General features: G+C 46.8%; 1 protein-coding gene across 1 annotated transcript in view; it reads left to right on the top strand.

Annotated features, from left to right (window-relative positions):
• Nucleotides 1-6,386: 6,386 nt before the first annotated feature.
• ARHGAP35 (Rho GTPase activating protein 35) overlaps nt 6,387-21,209 on the top strand; it is a 122,834-nt gene continuing 108,011 nt past the window's right edge. The window contains exon 1 of the mRNA XM_060083250.1: nt 6,387-7,022. The gene's annotated coding sequence lies outside the window, so the exon portion shown is untranslated. The remainder of the gene's footprint in view (nt 7,023-21,209) is intronic.

The following is a 21,209-nucleotide window of genomic DNA, read 5'->3' as shown; positions in this document are numbered from 1 at the left end:
TATGCAAATAAATAACAAATTACTGAGCAAATAACAATAAATATTTCTTATCTCACACAGCTTCTGTGGGTCAGGAATTTGGGAGCAGCTTACCTGGGTGATTCTGGTTTGGTGTCTCTCATGAGGTTGCAGTCAAGATGTCAGCTGGGGGACTTCTCTGGTGGCGCAGTGGTTAAGACGCCGCACTCCCAATGCAGGGGGCCCGGGTTCGACCCCTTGTCAGAGAACTAGATCCCACATGCATGCCGCAACTAAGAGTTCACATGCCACAACTAAGGAGCCCACCTCTCACAACTAAGACCCTGAGCAACCAAATAAATAAATATTAAAAAAAAAAAAAAAGATGTCAGCTGGGAATGCAGTCATTTGAAGGCTCAGTCGACTGGCCCGGAAGGATCTCCCTCCCAGGGGCTCACTCATGGGGTTGGCTGATTAACGCTGGCTGTTGGCAGGAGGTCTCAGTTCCTCGCAGGTGGCCCTCTCCACAAGGACACATGAGCTGTTTTCCTCCAGAGTGAATGATCCAAGAAAGGGCAAGGCCAGAAGCTGCAATATGTTTTATGACCTGGCCTCAAAGTCACACCCTGTTATTTCCACATTATCTTATTGGTACCCGGAACTGCCCTATCCAAGGTAGGAGGAGACCTGAATACCAGGTGAGAATCAGCGGGGTCCATCTTGGAGGCCTGGTTACCACAATTGCTTAAAGCAGAGGCACCTAGCCTAGCTGAGGAGTTAGGGACAGAGCTAGGCAGAGTGTGCAAGCAGGGAACAGACCTTGTCTCTGCTGTCAAGAATCTCATGGCCTGGGTGGTTTGGAGTCTGAGTCTGTCTATATCTATGGAATATAGATATAGACAGAAAGGACTAGTCCCAGCACTTCCTCCTTACTACAGAACCTGGAAAGACCCTTTCCTTTGAGGTGTCATTTCAACATGCTTGTCATAGGGAAAAATTGGAAAGAGGCAAAATATGCATTGATAGGGGAAAAGTCAGCTAGTTCATATGCAGTCACATAACAAAATATGTGCATTCAGGTAAATATACAGAGAAGTCTGGAAGAAAACACATTTCTGGAAAGGCGAGGGGATGGGGTTGGGTTGTCCAAGGAGACTGCATCTTACCTGGTGTATTTTAAAATTTTGTAAGCACAAGAAATTCATGTATTATTGGTAATTAAGAATAATTAAAAGAATATATAACACAATTGAAAGTGGGCAAAAGATTTGAACAGCATTTCACAAAAGATGCTATTCAAATGGCTCATGTATATATGAAACGATGCTCAACCTCATTAATCAATGGGATAAGACAAATTAAGACCACAACTGGGTACCACTACACAGCCATTAGAATGGCCAAAATTAAAGAGATGGACAATATCAAGTGTTTGGGAAAACGTGGAGCAGCTGAAATTCTTCTACGTGTCTCTGGGGATGTAAATAGGTGCATCCACTTTGGGAAACTGGTTGAAGTACACATGCACACCCTGTGACCAGCAATTTCACTCTCATGTACATACCTAGCAGGAATGAGTACAATGAGTACAAATATTTACCAAAAGACATGTTCTAGACTGTTCAAAGCAGCGCTATTCATAATAACCAAAAAGTGGAAACTACCCAGATGCTCACCAACAATAGAATGTATAAATACATCGTGGGTTCTTCACATAGTAGAATACTACACAGCACTGAGAATGAACTATCTCCATTTACACAAAGTAATGTGGATAAATCCAACAAACTATGTTGATCAAAAGAGACCACTTAATTCCATTTATGTAAAGAATTAAAACAGGCAAAACTAAAATAAGCATAGAAATCAGGATGGGGGTCTCCTTGTAGGCGGAAGAGGAGTGACTGGAAGGGGTTGGGGGGCTTCTCAGAGATTGGTCACATTCTGTTTTTTTATCTGGGTGCTGGTTACAAGGGCATGTTCTCTTGGAATATTCATCGAGCTGTACACATGTGATTTGTGCACTTCTCGGTGTGCATGTTTTATTTTATTTTTTAAATTATTTTTTTAAATGGGATCTCTCTCTCTCTCTCTCTCTCTCTTTTTTGGCCGTGCCACGCAGCATGAGGGAACTTAGTTCCCCCGTCAGGGATCAAACCCGTGCCCCCTGCAGTGGAAGCGCGGAGTCCGAACCCCTGGACCACCAGGGAATTCCCTCCATTTTTAAAGTTTATAAAAATTGGGAGGTTCGGGGCCTCCCTGGTGGCGCAGTGGTTGAGAGTCCGCCTGCCGATGCAGGGGATACGGGTTCGTGCCCCGGTCTGGGAGGATCCCATATGCCGCGGAGCGGCTGGGCCCGTGAGCCATGGCCGCTGGGCCTGCGCATCCGGAGCCTGTGCTCCGCAACGGGAGAGGCCACAACAGTGAGAGGCCCACATAACGCAAAAAGGAAAAAAAAAAAAAAAAAAAAAAAAAATTGGGAGGTTCATCATCCATCCTTCCATCAGACATTTAGCGTGTGCCCACTACGTGTCAAACACTGGCCAGGCGCTGGGATTTTGCACTGAGCCTAGACATCCCCGCCTCCCGTTCCTTCCTCGTGATTGGCTTCTCTTCCGGCCAATGGCGGAAGAGTTCACCTCTCTTTGACATAACAGCCACAGCATCAGCTAGCTGCAGCTTCCTCAGTTCGGTTTGTAGGCGGCGCTGTGAGCTCACCGACTCCTTGGTCAAGCTGAGACCTGGTCCTCACCCTCTGATTCTTTCTGACTCTGAGGAATGGAGAGAGAATATGCCCCAGCGCCTCCAACCTCTTTGCAGAACCCTTTTGTGGATTTTTCTTTCTTTTTTTTTTTTTTTTTTTGCGGTACGCGGGCCTCTCACTGTTGTGGCCTCTCCCATTGCGGAGCACAGGCTCCGGATGCGCAGGCTCAGCGGCCATGGACCACGGCCCCAGCCACTCCACAGCATGTGGGATCCTCCCGCACCGGGGTACGAACCCGCGTCCCCTGCATCGGCAGGCGGACTCTCAACCACTGCGCCACCAGGGAAGCCCCCCTTTTGTGGATTTTTCTGCCTGTGCATCTCCCTGATGCGGATCCAGATCCCCAGGTCCCGCCTCACACCTACTCCAGCTCCATGGTTGGTGTGACCTCCAGTCCCAGATATTCGGGCCTCAAGGTCCATGCTTGGGAAATCTTGACAGTGGCCTAGGCCGGCAGTCGGTACCTCTCTCTGTCAGCTAATTGTTTACTCGCTTGTCTATTTATCCTGGAGTGGAGGTTAGCCGGGTGCGCGGAGGCGGCTGCCCCCAGGGAAGCCTGCTTCCTGTGGTTGGCTTGCTCAACTAACACCCGCCCTCTTGTGCACTGGAAAGAAATGCAGAGCTGGGAAGGCCCTCCCTGATGGTTCCCTTCGTTCATCCAGGGAAACACTGCCTGAGCCCCTGCCTTGTGCCTGGACCTGTGCTAGGAACATCAACGTTGATTGGGACATCCCCACCCCGTCCTCATGGGGCTTACAGTCCAGTGGGATAGAAAGACCTATCAGTATAGGGGAACCACCCAGGGGTGGTCAGGGCTTTGCTGGAGGACCCGAAGGTGATGTGGAAGCCTAGAGGGCGACTGGCAGGGCCTCAGGGAGGGCCTCCCGGAAGAGGGGACATCTGAGCTCGTATCTGAAAGAAGGAAAGGAGTTAGTCATTAAACAGGGACTGTGTCTTGGCTACCATGCCTGCAGTGCCAGCCATCATCCCCTTTGTTTAGAATTAGATTCATTCATTTATTCATTAGCAATTATTTATTGTGGGCCATTTTCCAGACTGAGGAACTAGCCAGAATTCCTGCCTTCAAAGGGCTCACACATAAAATGGTGATACCAGGGACTTCCCTGGTGGCGCAGTGGTTAAAAATCTGCCTGTCAATGCAAGGGACACGGGTTTGAGCCCTGGTCTGGGAAGATCCCATGTGCCACGGAGCAACTAAGCCCATGTGCCACAACTAGTGAAGCCTGTGCGCCTAGAGCCCGTGCTCCACAACAAGAGAAGCCACTGCAATGAGAAGCCTGCGCACCGCAATGAAGAGTAGCCCCGGCTCTCTGCAACTAGAGAAAGCCCGCGTGCAGCAACAAAGACCCAACACATCCAAAAAAAAAAAAAAAAAGAAAAGAAAAAAAAAAGAAAAAAATGGTGATAGAACTTCAACCCCTGATGGAGAGCTGTGAAGAAGTACTAGGTGTGCAGCTATCTGACCCCAGTTGTCTGGGTTTGAATCTCACATCTGCCACTCACTAGCTGTGTAACCTCTCTGTGCCTTAGTTTAGCAGAATAACAACTCTAACCTACTTGTAAGGTGTTCTGAGGGTTAAGTGAGTTAATATGTTTAAAGTGCTTTAGAATGTTGCCTAGCATAAAGTACCCATTTTTATAAAAATATGAGGGTTAGGCCAAATCTGCGAGGCCACCCTGAAGATGGTGACTTCGAGTGAGACTTGAATGATAGGACAGGGTCGATGGGCTCCAAAAGAAGGGGAGAGGGGCATCTGGATCCAGAGTGAGCCCAGGCTTCTCTCTTCTCTAGGTGCTGCCAGTTCAAAAATTTCCCAAGATTGGAAGGACCTAGAATACGGCACTGGAGTTATAAACACATATTAATTTGAAGTAGGGGAATCCGATGTCCCTTCTCCCCAGTTTTTCTGGTGTTCTCAAGTGATAGATCTCAAAATCAGTTACAAACCAGGGCTTGCAGTGGCACCTAAAGAAAATCTGGCCCACGCATTGGATTTGTTTAGCCCACAGCGCTAAAAACAAACTTTAAAAAAGTCATGAACGGGGACTTCTCTGGCGGTCCAGTGGTTAAGACTCCCGCTTCCACTGCAGGGGGCACGGGCTGGATCCCTGCTGGGGGAACTAGGATCCCGCATGCCACGTGGGGCGCCCCCCAAAAAACAAGTCATGAGCATCTAAAAATCAAATTTCATGCATTAAAAGTGTTAAATTAAAAAAAAATAGGGAGTCAATGGAAACGACCATCATCAGTAATCAGAAAACCTTTATTTGATGGGATGCTTTAAAACTTGAGCACACTTCAATTTTATTTTATTTTACTTTTTTATAGGTTAATTTATTTATTTACGTATTTTTTGGCTGCATTGAGTCTTCATTGCTGTGCGCGGGCTTTCTCTAGGTGCTGAGAGCGGGGGGCTACTCTTTGTTGCAGTGCAAGGGCTTCTCATTGCGGTGGCTTCTCTTGTTACGGAGCACAGGCTCTAGGTGTGCAGGCTTCAGTAGTTGTGGCACACAGGCTCAGCACTTGTGGCGCACGGGCTTAGTTACTCCGAGGCATGTGGGATCTTCCAGGACCAGGGCTCGAACACGTGTCCCCTGAATTGGCAGGCGGATTCTTAACCACTGAGCCACCAGGGAAGCCCCACACTTCAATTTTTTTAAAAAGCATTGAGATATGACCTCAAAAACAAAACAAAACTTGAGCGCATGTAATTTTATTTATCAACGTTTATAGAGCAAGGCATGATTTTCAGCGCTTTACAAACAGAACTCATTTAATTCTCCCTGCAAACCTTACTAAAGAGCTAAGATTATCATTCCATTTTTTAGATGAGGAGACTGAGTAAAGAAATGAAAAATGCAATAAGAAGAATAGCTTTTCTTTCTGCATTCCTTAAATATTGACTGGGCTCCCAGAACGCTCAACTTCCAAGACCCGTACTTCCGGAGGGGTCCCAGAGGAACCCCTCTTCAGTTCAGAGGAATTCAGGGGTTACAGCGGTGCCCCTTCCCATCACTACTCTTTCCCCTCCGGGCTCCCGAACTGACATTTGATTTGCAGTCATTTACACAATGCCGACTTGGAGGCCAGGGCTGCATGCGGGACCAGGCCCTCGCGCCTCTTCCGGGATCAGGCGATCAAGAACCCAAAGCAAGTTGTAATAAGCCACTCGTTACCTGCAGATTTTCTTCTCTGCCAGGAAAAAGAGCACGCGCTCCTCAGCCCCGCCCCTTCTTCCGGATCGACGAATTGAGGCTCCTATTGGGCTAAGGCGGGCCACGCCTCTTCGTGTTCCCCAATTAACTCCTCCACTGGGTGCGCTCCCTCCTCCTCAGCCCCGCCCCACCGCCCCAAGTTACGTCGCTCCCTCTCTCCTCCTCCGTTTTCCCCGGGGCTGAGCTCGCGCGGCAAACCCACCGCCCCTTGCCTCTCATTGGCTGGTCAGGTCCCGCGCGAGCGGGATCGCGCCCTTCGCTCCCGCCCCCAAAGCTGGGCCATGCCTCTCCCCTCCCGCTTTCTCCAAGAGCCAGGGCGAGGAGGGTTTCGGCTGCTTCTGGCGCGCGCAAGGGTGCGCGCGCCTCTCGAGGACCACTCCCTCCGCCTCGTGCGAGTAGCCGCGGCTGCTGGCACCCCCTCCCGCGCACGCGCACTTGGCCACCCCAGTCCTCTGCCCGGTCGCGGGTAGCCTCGCGCTCTGTCTCGAGCCGCAGCCACCGCACTAGCGGCATTTCTTGGGGGCGCACGCGCACTGCGCCCTCCGCACCCGTTCCCTGGACGCGGCCGATGCGGTGGCAGTGAGTCCCTCGGGCGCGCACGCGCTCTCGCTTCTCCTTTGCCACGCGCCGGTTATCCCCTCGCGGCGCGCCCTCACGGGCCGTTATCCCCCTGCAACTGTCCCCGCGCCACGCACGCGCAGCAGCGAGGGGGAGCGCGCGCGGGAGCGGCGGCCGCAGGAAGGAGGCGCCGCCGCCGCCGCCATTGCGAAGGAGGGAGGGAAGGAGCGAGCAAGGCTGGTCCGCCCTCCCCCTGGTTCCCGCCCCTCCCCCCTTCCCCTCCCCGCCCCCCGCCCCGAGGGAGAGCCGCGGAGCGGCGGGAGGAGGAGGTGGAGGAGGCGGAGGAGGGAGCCCGCGAGGGAGGGTCCGCCCGGCCCCCCGCCGCCGGAGCTGCCGCCGCCGCCTCAGCTGCCGCTGAACGAGGAGCAGCAGAACATGGCGCCGGGGCCGCCGTCGCCGCTGCCGGGATCCCAGAGGCCAGGGCCGCGCTGAGGGCGCCCAGCTGGTGAGTGCGCGAGCTCCCGGGCCCCGGCGCCGAGGCCGGGCGCTGCCCCGCTGTGGGGTCCAGGGGGAGGCGGGGACGGCGGGGCCCGGAGCCCGCGAACAATGGAGGAGCCGGAGGGGGAGGGGAGGGAGCGGCCCCCCAGCCCCCCGGGCCCCGCCGGCCCCGCCGCTTTGCGCTGCGGCCCGGCCCGCCGGGGCCCGTCTGCCCTTCCGACTTGCCCCTGCCCGCCCAGCCCTGCTGTCGCCGCGTCTGCCCCCACCCTCCAACCCATTGGGATCTCGGTGTCTGCCTCGGCCTCCCCCCCCACTCTGCTCCCAATTCTGCGCCTCCTCCTTCCCTCTTCCGCCCCTCAGTGATGCCCTTCGCTCCTCCTAGACTGCAGTGCTCAAGGGATCCACCTCCTCAGTGACCCTTCCGCATCCCTTAATTCTGGACCCGCACTTTGAGATTCGTGATCCTTCTGCCTTCTTCGATTCCGCTTTCACCACCCTGGATGCCCCCTTCTTTGACCCATCTTCTGTTACCCTCCGCTGTTTCACCGCCAGGAGCTGTCCCTCTAGGACCTGCGGTTCCACCTCCTTGGTGATTCATCCAAGACCCTGTTCGTCTTGGCACTGCTGCTCCTAGGTCTTCTCCTTGGACTTAATTCCACGTCCCTCTTGGGCCCTGCTGCCTGCTGACTAAACCTGCTCCCCCCACCCCGAATACCCCTGGACTCTCTGACCTTCGTCTGCCTCAGTTCAGTTCCCTGCCCCCTCTCGGACTCCGATGCACCATGCTCGCCTCCTACCCTGCTCAGACCTTGCTCCCGTCTGCCATTCAGAGCCTTTCCTCTCTTCCAGACCTTTCTGCCTCCCCACTCTGCCCCTCATCCAATCTCAGATCTTGCTGTGCCCTCCAGCCTGCTTGCTTTCAGACTTTGCTTTCCATGAGGCAGCCTCCTCCCCCTTCTCTGACCCTGCAGCTCTCTCGTTTCTGCCTTTCACTTCTCTGACCTTTCTCCCGAACTCAGCCCCTCCGCAGCCTCAAGCCCTGCAGTCCCCAGTTCTGCCCCAGTGTTCTCTTTGCCGTTTCCTCTCTTCCCCACCTCCTTATTGGCCCTCTTTTGAGCGGTTCGATTCATTTGCTCCGGCTTCCTTTGACCTGTCTCCCCTTCAGTATTTCTCTGTGTAAGACCTGCTTCCAGCCTCTTTCTCCAAGTCGTGTCCTCTTCACTTGGGCCCTTCTTAGATTTGTCCTTTACCTCACTGAACCGTCGATAACTTGTCTCTGATCCATCACCCCCTTCCCTTCCCATTCTGCACCTCAGACTTGCCCCCGATCCTTCTTGCACCTGCTCTTTCATTTGTTCAGTTCCGCCCCATGCTCTCTGTTTAATGCTTTCCTCGCAGCTCTGCCCCTTTTGGAGCTGTCCACTTGTCCACCTATTTTTTGGACCCATTTTAACTTCCTTACTGCTGTCCCCTCTCGGTACGGTCCTCTTTAACTCTGGTCGTCTTGTGACTGCCTCGCACCTCTGTTGCCTCTCAGTTCTAAGTTTTCCACCTGGTCGTCTATCCCCCCACCATTTTGATTCAGCTCTCAACCTCCACTCTCTCCTTGCTCGTATTTGTCCTCCCCTTTTTGCCCTACCTCCTACCCCCTTGCTGAGTCTCCTTCCCCCTGCTTTGCCCAGTATAGAGATGTTTCCCCAACCATTCCTACCTGTCACTCCCCCCACCCCAGCTTCCTCTTAGAGCTATCTCACTTCTGGGCTAGAGTCTCCCTCCCTTTTGTGATCCCTCTTCCAGATCGGTTCTTCATTGCCTTGTTTTCTCCTTCATCTTTTCTTGTCCCTTGTATCTTGCTAGGCTTCTTCTCTTCCCATTTAGTTCCTGTCAGATTTGCTTCTCCCAGCTCCCCTGCTTGACCTGCGCATTCCCACTGGGTGCTTCCCTTCCTCAGGCATGCCTTTCTCTGGTCTCCATCCCTCAGCTTTGGAGGGGAAGGGGCTGGGTTGGGCCTAGGCTTCTGCAGGCTCAGGTTTAGACTGCAGATTCTCTCAGCTCTCTGACCCTGAGGGTTTTATCTCGAGGGATCCTGTGAGATCTGAGTAAATAGGTGGGGGTTGGTTGATTGGTTACTGCTCTCGAGTCTGGGAGTGTCTCCCCCCATCTCCCCCATTTCTGCCAAGGTTAGTGGTGGTGGGGGTAGATCTCCTTTCCACTGCCCCGCTTTCTTTCCCGCTCCCATTTGGCTCCCCAGCCCCTTCGGGTCCCTGGGCTTTGCAGTTTTGTGTCCTTCGGAAAAGGAGAGTGCAGCTGCTCACAGGTCTGTCTTCTCTTTCTCACTTTGCCTCCCTCCTTCTCTGAGCTATTGAGACAGTCGTGCCCCCTCCCCGCTTCACCTCCAAGCCAGCACCCTTTGGGAGAAGTTAGGAGTACGCTTTTTTGTTTGTTTCCAGCTGACAAGTCATACATGTGTTTTACCTTCGGCTGGGGAAATGCCAGTTCTCGAGTTCTCCCCAGTCCCACGGGGGGTTGTGGTCGCACTTGGTGTTTAGTGCTGTGGGTCTGCAGAAGCTGCCAGTCTTGACTTCCCTAATGGCCTCTGGTTTGCTTTGTGACCTTCGGGAGGGGTGGTGGAAAGTGGGCTTATTTCTTTTTCACCTCTGCTCCAGGAAGGATTCAGCTTCCTGGTCTTCAAAATGGTGAGGGCCTGGGTTTGGAAAGCTCTTTGCAGTTGTTTGTTGAAACGGAGTGCCAAGTGTCACTTAGATTTCTGCCCTCTGGTATTGCAGGCGCTCCCAGCCACAGGAGTTGAATGCTTATAGGTAGATCTATGTTTGGGAAAGGGAGGGGGCTCATTGGTGTACCAGGAGTATGTGGGTGGACCCTGACACTCCCCCAGCCTTTTGACTGCCCTGATTTGGTAGAGTGAGAAATGGGTGCCAGGAACTGTCTGATATGATTGGGTTTTTGGTTTATTACCTGCGAAATGTACCTTTGCTGCCTTTTCCTTGAGCTTCAGTGATCTTATGTTGGGGGTAGGGTTTAGTAAATTCATTCAGAGGAAGAGGTGGTTTTTACAGAAAACCAGACAAGCGTTTTCCTTCCTTACCTTGGGAGAAGGAAGCTTTTGCATGTTCTAGGTTTATTTATTTTATTTCTTAAGTAAATCAAAAGCCTGATTTTTTTTTCCCCCTGTGGCCTAGGGCAATTGCATATTAAAGCAGCCATCAAGCTGTGAAGGAGCGTTTACAGGAAGGAATTTATTTCTTAACTGAGCTATAATCAAACTTTGTTTACTTCAGCACTTATTTAGAATAGTTCTGTGTGAATGCATGTGAAATAAAAAACATTCACTGTCATCTACAGAATTGAACCATTGACTCATCAAATGTTAGGGCATTTGTATGTGAGACGGTGAGGGGGGCTGGATAGTAGATCCATATGGCCCCTTTAGTTTCTAAGTTCTTAGGACTTTAAGTTTTGTGACAAGCAGAGTCTGGTAGTTTTAATTATCTGTGGCATTTGTCTTCACCATTATTGACTTTAAGAATTTTGGTTCATTTCTGTTAGTTTCTGTTCATTTCTGAGTTTTGGCCTTGTGAACCATAATTAATTCTCTGAATTTGTTTGAGTTTATGTTCCTCATGTTGGTATAAATAGTTGTTTTGTTTTTTATTCTTAATGTGGAAGTGGCAGCTAATTAAGAATAAAAACAACTGTGTATGCAGTACTGCTTAAATTCGTGTTCCAGGGTTTTAACATCACTGGCAGCATAGAAAGTTTCTGCGTGCCCAAAGCTTACGTTTACATAATAGGAAGAGAGGAGACAGAAGAACAAAGAGCTGATTTTTCTTCCTAAACTGGTAACTGATGTTCCAGAGCTTGTCAGATTTCTCTGATGGTAGCAGAGGCTCCAACTCCTGTATCAACATTTGCTTTCATGAAGGAATTGGGTGCTACAGAAATCTGAGGTGGTAGCCTTGGCCTTCTGGAACATTTATTGTGCCAGTTGGGGGTGGGGTGTGGAGTGGGGGATGGCGGTAGACCACTGTTTTCGACCTAATAATATGTCTTCAAGGGCTCTTGCCCTGCCTAGAAAGTCTTTGTATTACTGGCCTGATTAAAGTTCCTGTCTTTTTTTATACTAGCCTTTCTTTTTGGCTTTGTCCCCCCTCCCTTACCCTCTGCCCCTTTTTTCTTGCCATGATGAAGGCCAAAGATTTAGGACAATAAAAAGATCAGAAAATAGTCATTCCTCTTGATACTGGACACATGCAAGTTGTCCTTGTGCAGATCCATGGGCCTGATGGTGACTTTTGACAAAGGACAGTCTGGGAGGAGTGAGGGTTGCATAGGTGACGGTAAACTACAGCCTCATAGGTGTTTGGTCAGTCTGTATGTGATGAGGAAACACATCAGGTCAATACAGTTGGAGATTGAAAAGATGAGACTAGTTGTCTGTTTCCCTCTAGTCTTGTCTGCTTTCCCCGCTTCCGTCTGCTGTGGTGTTCGGAGAGGTGTTAGGTGTCTTGTAGGGCCTTCCTGTGATCTGCTTTGACTCTTGTCATTCACCAACTGGCAGTCTAAACAGTGTGTTAACATACTCAGTCACTGTGACATTTTATTTATCATCTAGTTCAGTCGTTTAAAATTTCTTTTCCACACTATATGAAATAGATAAACTTGAAGATTCTCTGCTTGAAGAGGGAAGGTGACCAGCAGAAAACCCTTGGGTTTGGAACAACAGTTTGAAGCTCAGTGTGCCTCGTCTAGCCTCCTCATTTACAGTTGGGGCAATGGAAAGCTTGCAAGGGGCATGCTGACAGGCTTCCTGTTATAGTTGAAAAAGTAATGGGCATACGGGTAGGAGACCTTCTGGTCTAGGCCTTAACCTAATTAGAGGGACACTTGGACAGAATGCCTTACCTCTCTGGCCTTCACATTCGTAGCCTGAAGTCTTGTGTGCCATTCAGCTCTGATTGTAGATTCTTGCCCTGGATCACCTACCACATCAGAGCTGGGACTGGGACTGGGCTCCTGGTGCTACTCTTAACCACTGCACCCCTCCCCGCCCCCCCCATCAAATCCTGTAACCCAGAACGGGCCAGGCAGTGGGGGGGCTCTTTCCCCAGGGGATGCAGTAAAATGAATTGGATTACCTTTGTTGTATGCTTTTTCATAAATAAAATAAACACTTGCCTCTTCTTCAGGCATTCACATGAAGACTAGTTTATAATTTGGGGAGAAAGGGGCATCCAGATTGTATTAACTACATAACTAAAACCATATACCTCTTAAACACAATATGGAATTTTTCAAGCTGAGTCATTGTTGACCTAGGCTCTCAAATAGCAGTGGTCTGAATAGCACTTGAATGCTGGTATTAAGAAATGCAAACAAATCATTCATGTTCATCTTCCTGAAAGTTTATTTCAATTTAATTTTTGATACTATGCTTTATCAGGCTTCATCTGTGAAGAATTCTTGAAAATAATACTTGGCATCTGTCAGTCTAGTCTTCATTTATTTGCTTCGCTGATGTTAAGAGACACCATTAAATTGATATATTAGCAGAGAACCAGCCATGAAGCATCCTCACAGGAAAGTAATATTTATTTTAGTCAAAAGTAGCCAGACTTGCCTATCTCCTTCATCCTTTTTGAAATGAGCATTTTCATTTTATGAAATTTGTGGCAGTTGTGATGTTGCATTATGCATCTATAGGTATTTCATACTTTTTAAAATAATTAATTAATTAATTTTGGCCACGCTGGACGACATGCGGGATCTTAGTTCCCTGACCAGGGATTGAACCTGCGCCCCCGGCAGTGGAAGGGCGGAGTCTTAATCACTGGACTGCCAGGGAAGCCCTCATACTTTTTTTTTTTTTTTTAATTATTTATTTGGTTGCACCAGATCTTAGTTGCGGCTTGCCAGCTCCTTAGTTGCAGCACGTGGGCTCCTTAGTTGTGGCTCGCGAACTCCTAGTTGTAGCATGCATGTGGGAACTAGTTCCCTGACCAGCGATCGAACCTGGGCCCCCTGCATTGTGAGCGCGGAGTCTTAACTGCTGCACCACCAGGGAAGTTCCTACCCTCATACTTTTTTTGCTCTCCTAATGTCTGCCTTCTTATTTGGAAAATGTTCTCTTGCTAATCACTATTGTAATATTTGCGTTTGGTAATCAAACTTGAACAGTTGAGAGGCAGCTTCCTATGGCGTAAACAAAGTTGAATTGGTAAGAAGAAACCTGGGTTCTAGCCCTGGCTCTGCTGCTTACTAGCTGAGTGACTTTGGCCAAATCATTTTCACTTCTCTGGGCTACAGTTTCTTCATTAGAAAAATGAAGGGATTGTACCAGTTGGTTCCCATTATTTCCCATCATACCTAGCAAAATATCTTGTACATAGTAGGCCCCCACTACATACATGCTGATTGAAGCCAAGCTGGTGCCAAAGACTTTTTTCTTTTTTTGGGGGGGAGGGGGGGAGTTGGGGAGATGTGTACACTGACCATAATGGCTATTTTTAGGCTTGAAACTCTTAGATGGCATGCCCTCTTGGTCAGCATTTAATCCCTGTACATACATACACACATATATCGTAAGTGTCTTGACCAGGGCTACACAGCTAATAGATGCTAGGGCTATGTTATAAATCCATGTCTGTCTGATTCTAAAATTTGTGTTTATTTTATTAGACTGCCTTGCCTGCCTGGGATGTAAGAATAAGCTGTATTTCTAATCCCTTGAGGAATTCATAGTCAGTTATAAACAATTAACTATATATAATAATATGGGGTGGGGTGAGGGAAGTAAATGTTCAGTAGACTATTATTAATTTCTAGCTGCTTTGGAGGCAGTCCCATATTAATCTTAAAGATTTTCATATTCAGAGACTGAACACACATTAGGTTCCATATCACAGTATTTTAAAAGGAATCCACAGCCACAAGTACCAGCTTGTCTTTCTAGTCAGCATATTGAAGAAGTTGAGCATTTTATTTCTGACCTGGATTCACACCCAGGTATAACAAAACTGTAAGTAAATTTGTCTAACAGAAATAAGATGGAAATGCTTGGTCACGTAATAGCCTTAAATCTATATTTCGGGACTTCCCTGGTGGCCCAGTGGTTAAGAATCCGCCTGCCAGTGCAGGGGACATGGGTTCGATCCCAGGTCCAGGAAGATCCCACATGCAGGGGAGCAAGTAAATCCGTGCGCCGCAACTGCTGAGCCTGCGCTCTAGAGCCCGCAAGCCACAACTATTGAAGCCCGTGCTCTGCAGCAAGAGAAGCCACCACAATGAGAAGCCCACGCACCGCATCGAAGAGTAGCCCCCCCCCACCTGAAGCAACTAGAGAAAGCCCACGCACAGCAACGAAGACCCAGCGCAGCCAAGAAAAAAAAAATCTATATTTTCTTTGGCAAATAGAAAAGTATCTGAATAGCTCTTAATTGATTTTCTTCTGAGAAAACTCTCTAGACAACTACAAATGTATAGATAAAAATATACTTTGCCCCTTGTTTGTGTGGAGCTCCCTATAATACTTTTTTTTTTTTAAATTTCAATTCAGAAGGTTATTAAATAATGTTGGGGTGAGAGAGTGTTTTCCAGCTACAGTTAATAGCCTCCTGAAGTGTAAAAAAAAATATTGTTGCATTGTACTTCTTCCCATCTCCATTTAAAAGAAAGGTCAAAACCGAGTCTTCATCTGTTGCAGCCTGCACTGCTTAGGAATAAGACAAGGAAAATGATTACTGTTAATTGCCACGGGCAATTAAAAAGGATTCTTTGTTCAGTAACAAATTGATTGTGTACAAATGAAAGTCAGCACTGCATTAATACAAGATTATTAGATTCTTGAAATCAGCATCTTCAGCTAGAGTGGCTTTCACTTCAAGGGAATTGTGTCACTGGGAGTAGTGTACCTAAATGCTTGGTGATTAAAAGTGTCACTAGGTCTTGGACTTCCTTGGTGGCGCAGTGGTTAAGAGTCTGCCTGCCACTGCGGGGGATGCAGGTTTGAGCCCTGGTCCGGTAGTATCCCATATGCCACGGAGCAACTAAGCGCATGTGCCACAACTACTGAGCCCGCGTGCCACAACTTCTGAAGCCCATGTGCCTAGAGCCCGTCCTCTGCAACAAGAGAAGCCACCGCAATGAGAAGCCCGTGCACCATAGCGTAGGGTAGCCCCCACTCTCCGCAGCTAGAGAAAGCCCGCACGCAGCAACGAAGACCCAACGCAGCCAAAAATAAATAAATTTATTGGGGAATAAAAAAAGTATCACTACGTCTTTATGTTTCAGAAATGCTTATTAAGTTTCTAGGTGGAAGACTGGTAGATGCTGCTTTTGTAATATCATTTTTAACGGACTGATATCATTGAATATTTTAATGCTGCTGACCTATAGGAAATTTCTTCCACTGATTGGTCAGTCAGTTGAGGAATGCACATAAAACCTTTGATAAATGAGGAAAAAGGACCCTGACTGCTGCGGGAGTGGATTATGGCACATGCCTGGTATTAGTCAAGAGCCATGAAGGCTTAAAAATGGTCAGTTGAGCTAAAGTAGTTGTGATTTGATGTTATACGTGTATATACAAGGAATACATATTTTCTTATGTACAGATTCCCTTAACATTTTTTCTTTTTGTTTACTTTTTTTTTTAATTAAGGAGCAACTTACATGTAGAAAAGTACATAAATCTTAAGTGTACATTTCTGAATTTTCTACATCTTGTACAGACCCCTTTTTCATAAGATGGGGCATAATTTCCTTTCCACACAATTCTTCATAAGTTGGAAACTGTCTGAGAGTCTCTATTTGTAAGGCAATTCAGTCATGACTTTAATATACAAATGTGAATGTGTAGGATCATATTTATAACTTTTCCAAGTTTGTTTGAGGTCATATACCTGGTAATGAATGGGATAATCGTGATCTCGTACAGATTACAAGTGTCGAAAGCATCTTGTAATAACAGATCTTTCCTATTTGTGTTGTAATTCCAGAGTTTTTGGGTCTCTGTTTACTTGGAATTGAAAGGAAATAGGTATGGTCACTGCTGTGACATCATGATGGGACTGTCAGGCACGCAAACTGGTGTGAACTTTCTGGAAAGCAGTTTGGCAATGTTTTAAGAGACACAATCCTTGATCTAGTTATAGGTATCTATATGGACCAAAAACTAGAGATGAGGACCAAGATTTTATACAAAGATGTTAATTATAGTGATGTGTATTGGAAAGAAGAGAAGCAATCTAAATGTGTTAACTTTAAGGGAATGGTCACTTTATGGAAAAGTCTGGAGTCATGTAAAAAGGATGTTTTTGGAGAATTCTTGACATGGGAAAATGCACACAAAATAAAATTAAGTATGAGAAAAAAGCAGGATATAGAACTATAAACAGTGTGGTTCCAGTTATTTTAAAATATATATGGGAAAAAGTGGAAGAAATATGCCAAAGTGCTGTTAGTATTTATCTCTATGTTGTAGAATTTTGAGTGATTAAATTTTTTTTCTGAGTTTTCCCATTTTCCATAATGATTTTACTGTTTTTTATTCAGAGGAAAAAAAGGTTAAACAATTTTTTTTTTTTTTTTGGCAGAGCAGTTGTATTATGTTTGGTTTTTCTTGAAAACATATGAAGGAAAAATTGAGCTGAAAAGCAAGAAATTAGTAATAGTGAGGTCTGTTGGACTCTAGTACCTTTGAAGGAAAGGCAGTTACCCTTTCTTAGCACAATAATTGCATTAATTATAGCAGTATTACCAGTTAATAACAACAGTATGCTTACTGAGTACCGGGAGACTCCTGAGCGTTCCCTCATGTTCTCCTCACCGCAATCCTCTGCTCTGAGGTAGGTGGTATTTCATTTTCTCGTAAGGGAGCTGAGGCTTCCTGAGGGAACCTACCCAAGGCCACGGGCTGATAAGTCCCTGAGGCAGTCTGTTTCAGAGCCTTTGCTTGGAGCCCCTGCTTTCTGCCACTTTCTCTGGTGTGCTGTACACTTTACAGAACTGATTTTACCCCAGAGATGAGGAAGATAAAAGTCTGCTTCATGGCTGATAGCTGTAGCTATACCAAGGTGTCCCCCACCCCAACCATGCTTGTTTTAAAGGAGCCATTAGTACATTACTTTTTCCTTTTCTTGGTCAAAATCAGGAATGGACATGGAACTAGTTATATCTTCCCTTTTATGGGCCAAAAAATTCTTTAGATCAGATTTAAATAATTTTATTTATTTAATATAGTTGATTAATTTTACTTAAATATTTAAATAACTTAAATAATTAAGGACTATTAAGCAGAAGAGGGAACAAACTGGTTCTCTGAGCTCCAGAGGCTAGAGGTGTATGGAGACAAGTTTTATTTTTCCCTTTTCCACCCCATTCAACCAGTGTTTGGGTGTCTACACTGTTGAGAGTACCAGCTGTACACAACATGCCTCCTCCTCTCTGAGAGTTTATATGCCATTTATAAAACAAAAGCAATTCTTCCCTTACAGGTGACACAAGGAACACCCTGTTTCTGTACCAGAAAGTAAAAAATTTAGAAGGCCAGTGGCCTGATTTTTTTTTTCCCGATCTGATCTTAAAGAATTAAGTGCAACTTAACATTTCTTTCTTTTTTTTTTTTTTAAACGGTAAGCGGGCCTCTCACTGCTGTGGCCTCTCCCGCCACAGAGCACAGGCTCCGGACGCGTGGGCTCAGCAGCCATGGCTTAGGGGCCCAGCTGCTCCACGGCACGTGGGATCTTCCTGGACCGGGGCACGAACCCATGTCCCCTGCATCGGCAGGCGGACTCTCAACCACTGCGCCACCAGGGAAGCCCGCAACTTAACATTTCAACACAAGAATGCGTTGACTAGGAAGACAGGTATCATCTTATTATGAGAAAGAAAGTGGTCCAAGTTTTATCTTGAATACGGAATAATTTGGAAATTAAAAATTTTATCTTCTTTGTTTTTTTTTTTTTCTTTTCTTTTCTTTTTCTTTTTTTTGTGGTAAACGGGTCTCTCAATGTTGTGGCCTCTCCCGTGGCGGAGCACAGGCTCCGGACGCACAGGCTCAGCGGCCATGGCTCACGGGCCCAACCGCTCCGCGGCATGTGGGATCTTCCCGGACCGGGGCACGTACCCGTGTCCCCTGCATCGGCAGGCAGACTCTCAACCACCGCGCCACCAGGGAAGCCCCTTATTCATTTTTATTGTTGTTATTAACAGGACATTTGCACGCACATATATCTGTTTATTTATTGGTCATTCTTTCTTTCGCAAGGGAGAGCATCGAAGACCTGATGTTCATTTGCAGTGTGAGGTGTTTACATTTAGACATGAGGAAGAAATTGCAAAGTAGCTTTGAAGCTCCACAGGGTTTTCTTGTTTTGTTTCCCTGTTTATTCTGTGAACCCATCACATTTGTCCTAGAACACGTCAGTAGGAGCACAGTATTTGTTGAATTAAAGATACAATTTTTTGAGAGAAACCAGGAAAAATAAAGTCTCTGGAATCTTTTAGTCCTTAAATTCTTGGGTTTCTTCAAGTGATGTAAAAACCCTTTCTGCCATTTTCATTTTGCTTCTTACCAACTTTGTGACCTTGGACAAGTCATTTATCTTGAGTTCTTGTCTATAAAACAGGCCTAAATACCTATTCTGCCTGCTACAAAGGCTTTTTGTGTCCAGATTTTTTTTGGAGAGCTAAATGCCAACAGTGGATGTGGAATTCTGTAACATTGGACAGTCTTTCAGTTTTCTGGGAGGATGAAAAAGCACAGTTTGATTAATTAAACTGTTTAGGTAGGCCAGCATGTTAGAGGAAGCCTGATGAAGTTTTGAATCAGTAGAACAGCACATGCTATTGGTCTGTAATCTTGTAACTCACCCCAGGTAGCAGCCAATTTTAGGGTCTTAGCAGGGTCTCACACATCTAAATGTTGTAGGTCATAGGCCAAGTGGCAGTTGTTGAGGTCTGTTTAGTATTCACAGGGTTAGCACTGAGGCCTCAGTTACTCTTTCTCCCATCACGATGCATGGCCTCGGGTCGAGTCCCAGTCCCACCCCTTGCCAACTCTGCACCCTCAGACAACACACTTAAACTTTGGTGCGTTCAGGCACCTCATCTATAAAAAGGGGAATATAATAGTGTCTACTTATAGGGTCACTGTGCAAATTAAAACAGATAGTGTATTTAAGAAGCTTAAGATCATGCCTGCGTCATGGTAAATGCTCTGTAATGTCATTATTAGTGCAGTAGTTCCAGACTTGGCTTTTACAGACCAGTTGACAATATGGCGGTGGGAAAAAAAATATTAACTTACCAATTTTTAGTTTCATCAGGGAGGACATTAAAAAAAAAGAAAGAAAGGGAAACTACTTCGTTGAAGAAAAAGGACCCACTATTAGAATAGAAGACAGCCATTTTCTCTTTTTTGGCCACGAGGCTTTCGGGATCCTAGTTCCCCAACCAGGGACCCCTGCAGTGGAAGCGCAGAGTCTTAACCACTGGACGGCCAGGAAATTCCCAAAAGGTAGCCATTTTCACAGAAGTTGGCAGCTTTACGTGGACATACGTAGGTGTATGTTTCTAATTCTCATTTTTACATAGACTGGAGGAAACTGCCACAGGCCAACACGAGTAGTATGTGGACAGGTATTAAATAGATATCTGTCTCAGTTCCTCCATTTATTGTCACCTTAAGCTCTTCTCTGAGCCTTAGTTTTCTCATGGGTAAAGTAAAGATACTAATAGCTATCTCACAGGGTTGTTTTGAGAAACCGGTGTAATGTATGAAAAATGTTTGGCGTATAGTAAGTGTTCAGTTGATAGAGCTTGTTATTCTCAAATGATTAGTTGAGTATTAAGCCAGTTAAGCGAAATCCCCTGTGCTTTGTGCCACTGGGAATTCCGAGAAGTAGGGTATTGTGCTTGATTGCAGAAGTTTCCTACAAAGGTGTCCTCTTCATTCTTTCCTCTCATTTATTCTCAACAAGTCACTGGAGACACTAAACAAAAACCTGACTGTTGCTCCCCTGCTTTAAAACCTTTGGTGCTTTTCTATGGTCTGTAAGATTAAGTCCAGATCACTAGTGTGTTCTATGGAATCCTTTATACGCTTTGGCCCATCGTGCCTTCCCAGTCTCCAGAACACGCTCTGTTCTTTTTCTGCCTCTGTGTGTTTTTTAAATTAATTAATTTATTTATTTATTTTTGGCTGTGTTGGGTCTTAGTTGCTGTGCGGGCTTTCTCTAGTTGCAGGGAGTGGGGGCTACTCTTGGTGTGGTGCGTGGGCTTCTCATTGCAGTGGCTTCTCTTGTTGTGGAGCACAGGCTCTAAGGTGTGTGGGCTCAGTAGTTTTGGCTCACGGGCTCTAGAGCGCAGGCTCAGTTGTGGTGCCTGGGCTTAGTTGCTCTGCTGCCATGTGGAATCTTCCTGGACCAGGGCTCGAACCCACGTCCCCTGCATTGGCAGGCGGATTCTTAACCACTGCACCACCAGAGAAGCTCTGCCTCTGTGTTTTTGATGAAGCTGGTTCCTCTTGAGAGTTCCCTTACCTATCCTCTGATTGGTGAATTTCCTGCTCATTCTTCAGCATCCTCTCAAGTGTACACTATTGAGACCTTTCTTCCTGGGGTTTTTCCTCAACTCTGTTCCATTAGCACTTTGCTGGTGATGTTATACATATCACTTTTTTTGTGTGTGTAGTGATATGTTTGTATGGTTCTGAATCAGCAGTCACAAAACACCCATACTGTTCCCTTATCCCTGTCCCCCAGCCACCCACTTGTCCCCTTTGGAGACATCAGTGTTCTACCGGAGATTTTTTTTTTCCTTCCAGAGATACTTTATGCACATATAAACAAGCAAATAGAAGTATGTATGCATTCCCCCCCGCCCCCTTTACATGAATAGTAGCATACTATGATTACTGTTCCGCATCTTCCTTTTTTCCACTTAATATTTTGGGAGATGTTCAGTGTTAGCACAAAGGAAGCTTCCTTGTTCTTTTTTTACAGCCTCGTGGTATTCCACTACACAGATACACTGTAATTAGCCAGTCTCCTGTTGATGGATATTGGATTTGTTTCCAGTTCTTTGCTTTTGCAATCAGTGCCGTAGGGGGAAACGTGAATATATATCATTTTGCACGTGTGAGATTATACCTGGAGGAAAAATTCCTAGAAGTAGA

This window comes from Mesoplodon densirostris, chromosome 19 (assembly GCF_025265405.1).
Source record: "Mesoplodon densirostris isolate mMesDen1 chromosome 19, mMesDen1 primary haplotype, whole genome shotgun sequence".
NCBI classification, from domain to species: Eukaryota; Metazoa; Chordata; class Mammalia; order Artiodactyla; family Ziphiidae; genus Mesoplodon; species Mesoplodon densirostris.
The sequence above is the reverse complement of the archived record's forward strand: the minus strand, read 5'-3'. Positions and strand labels throughout refer to the sequence as shown.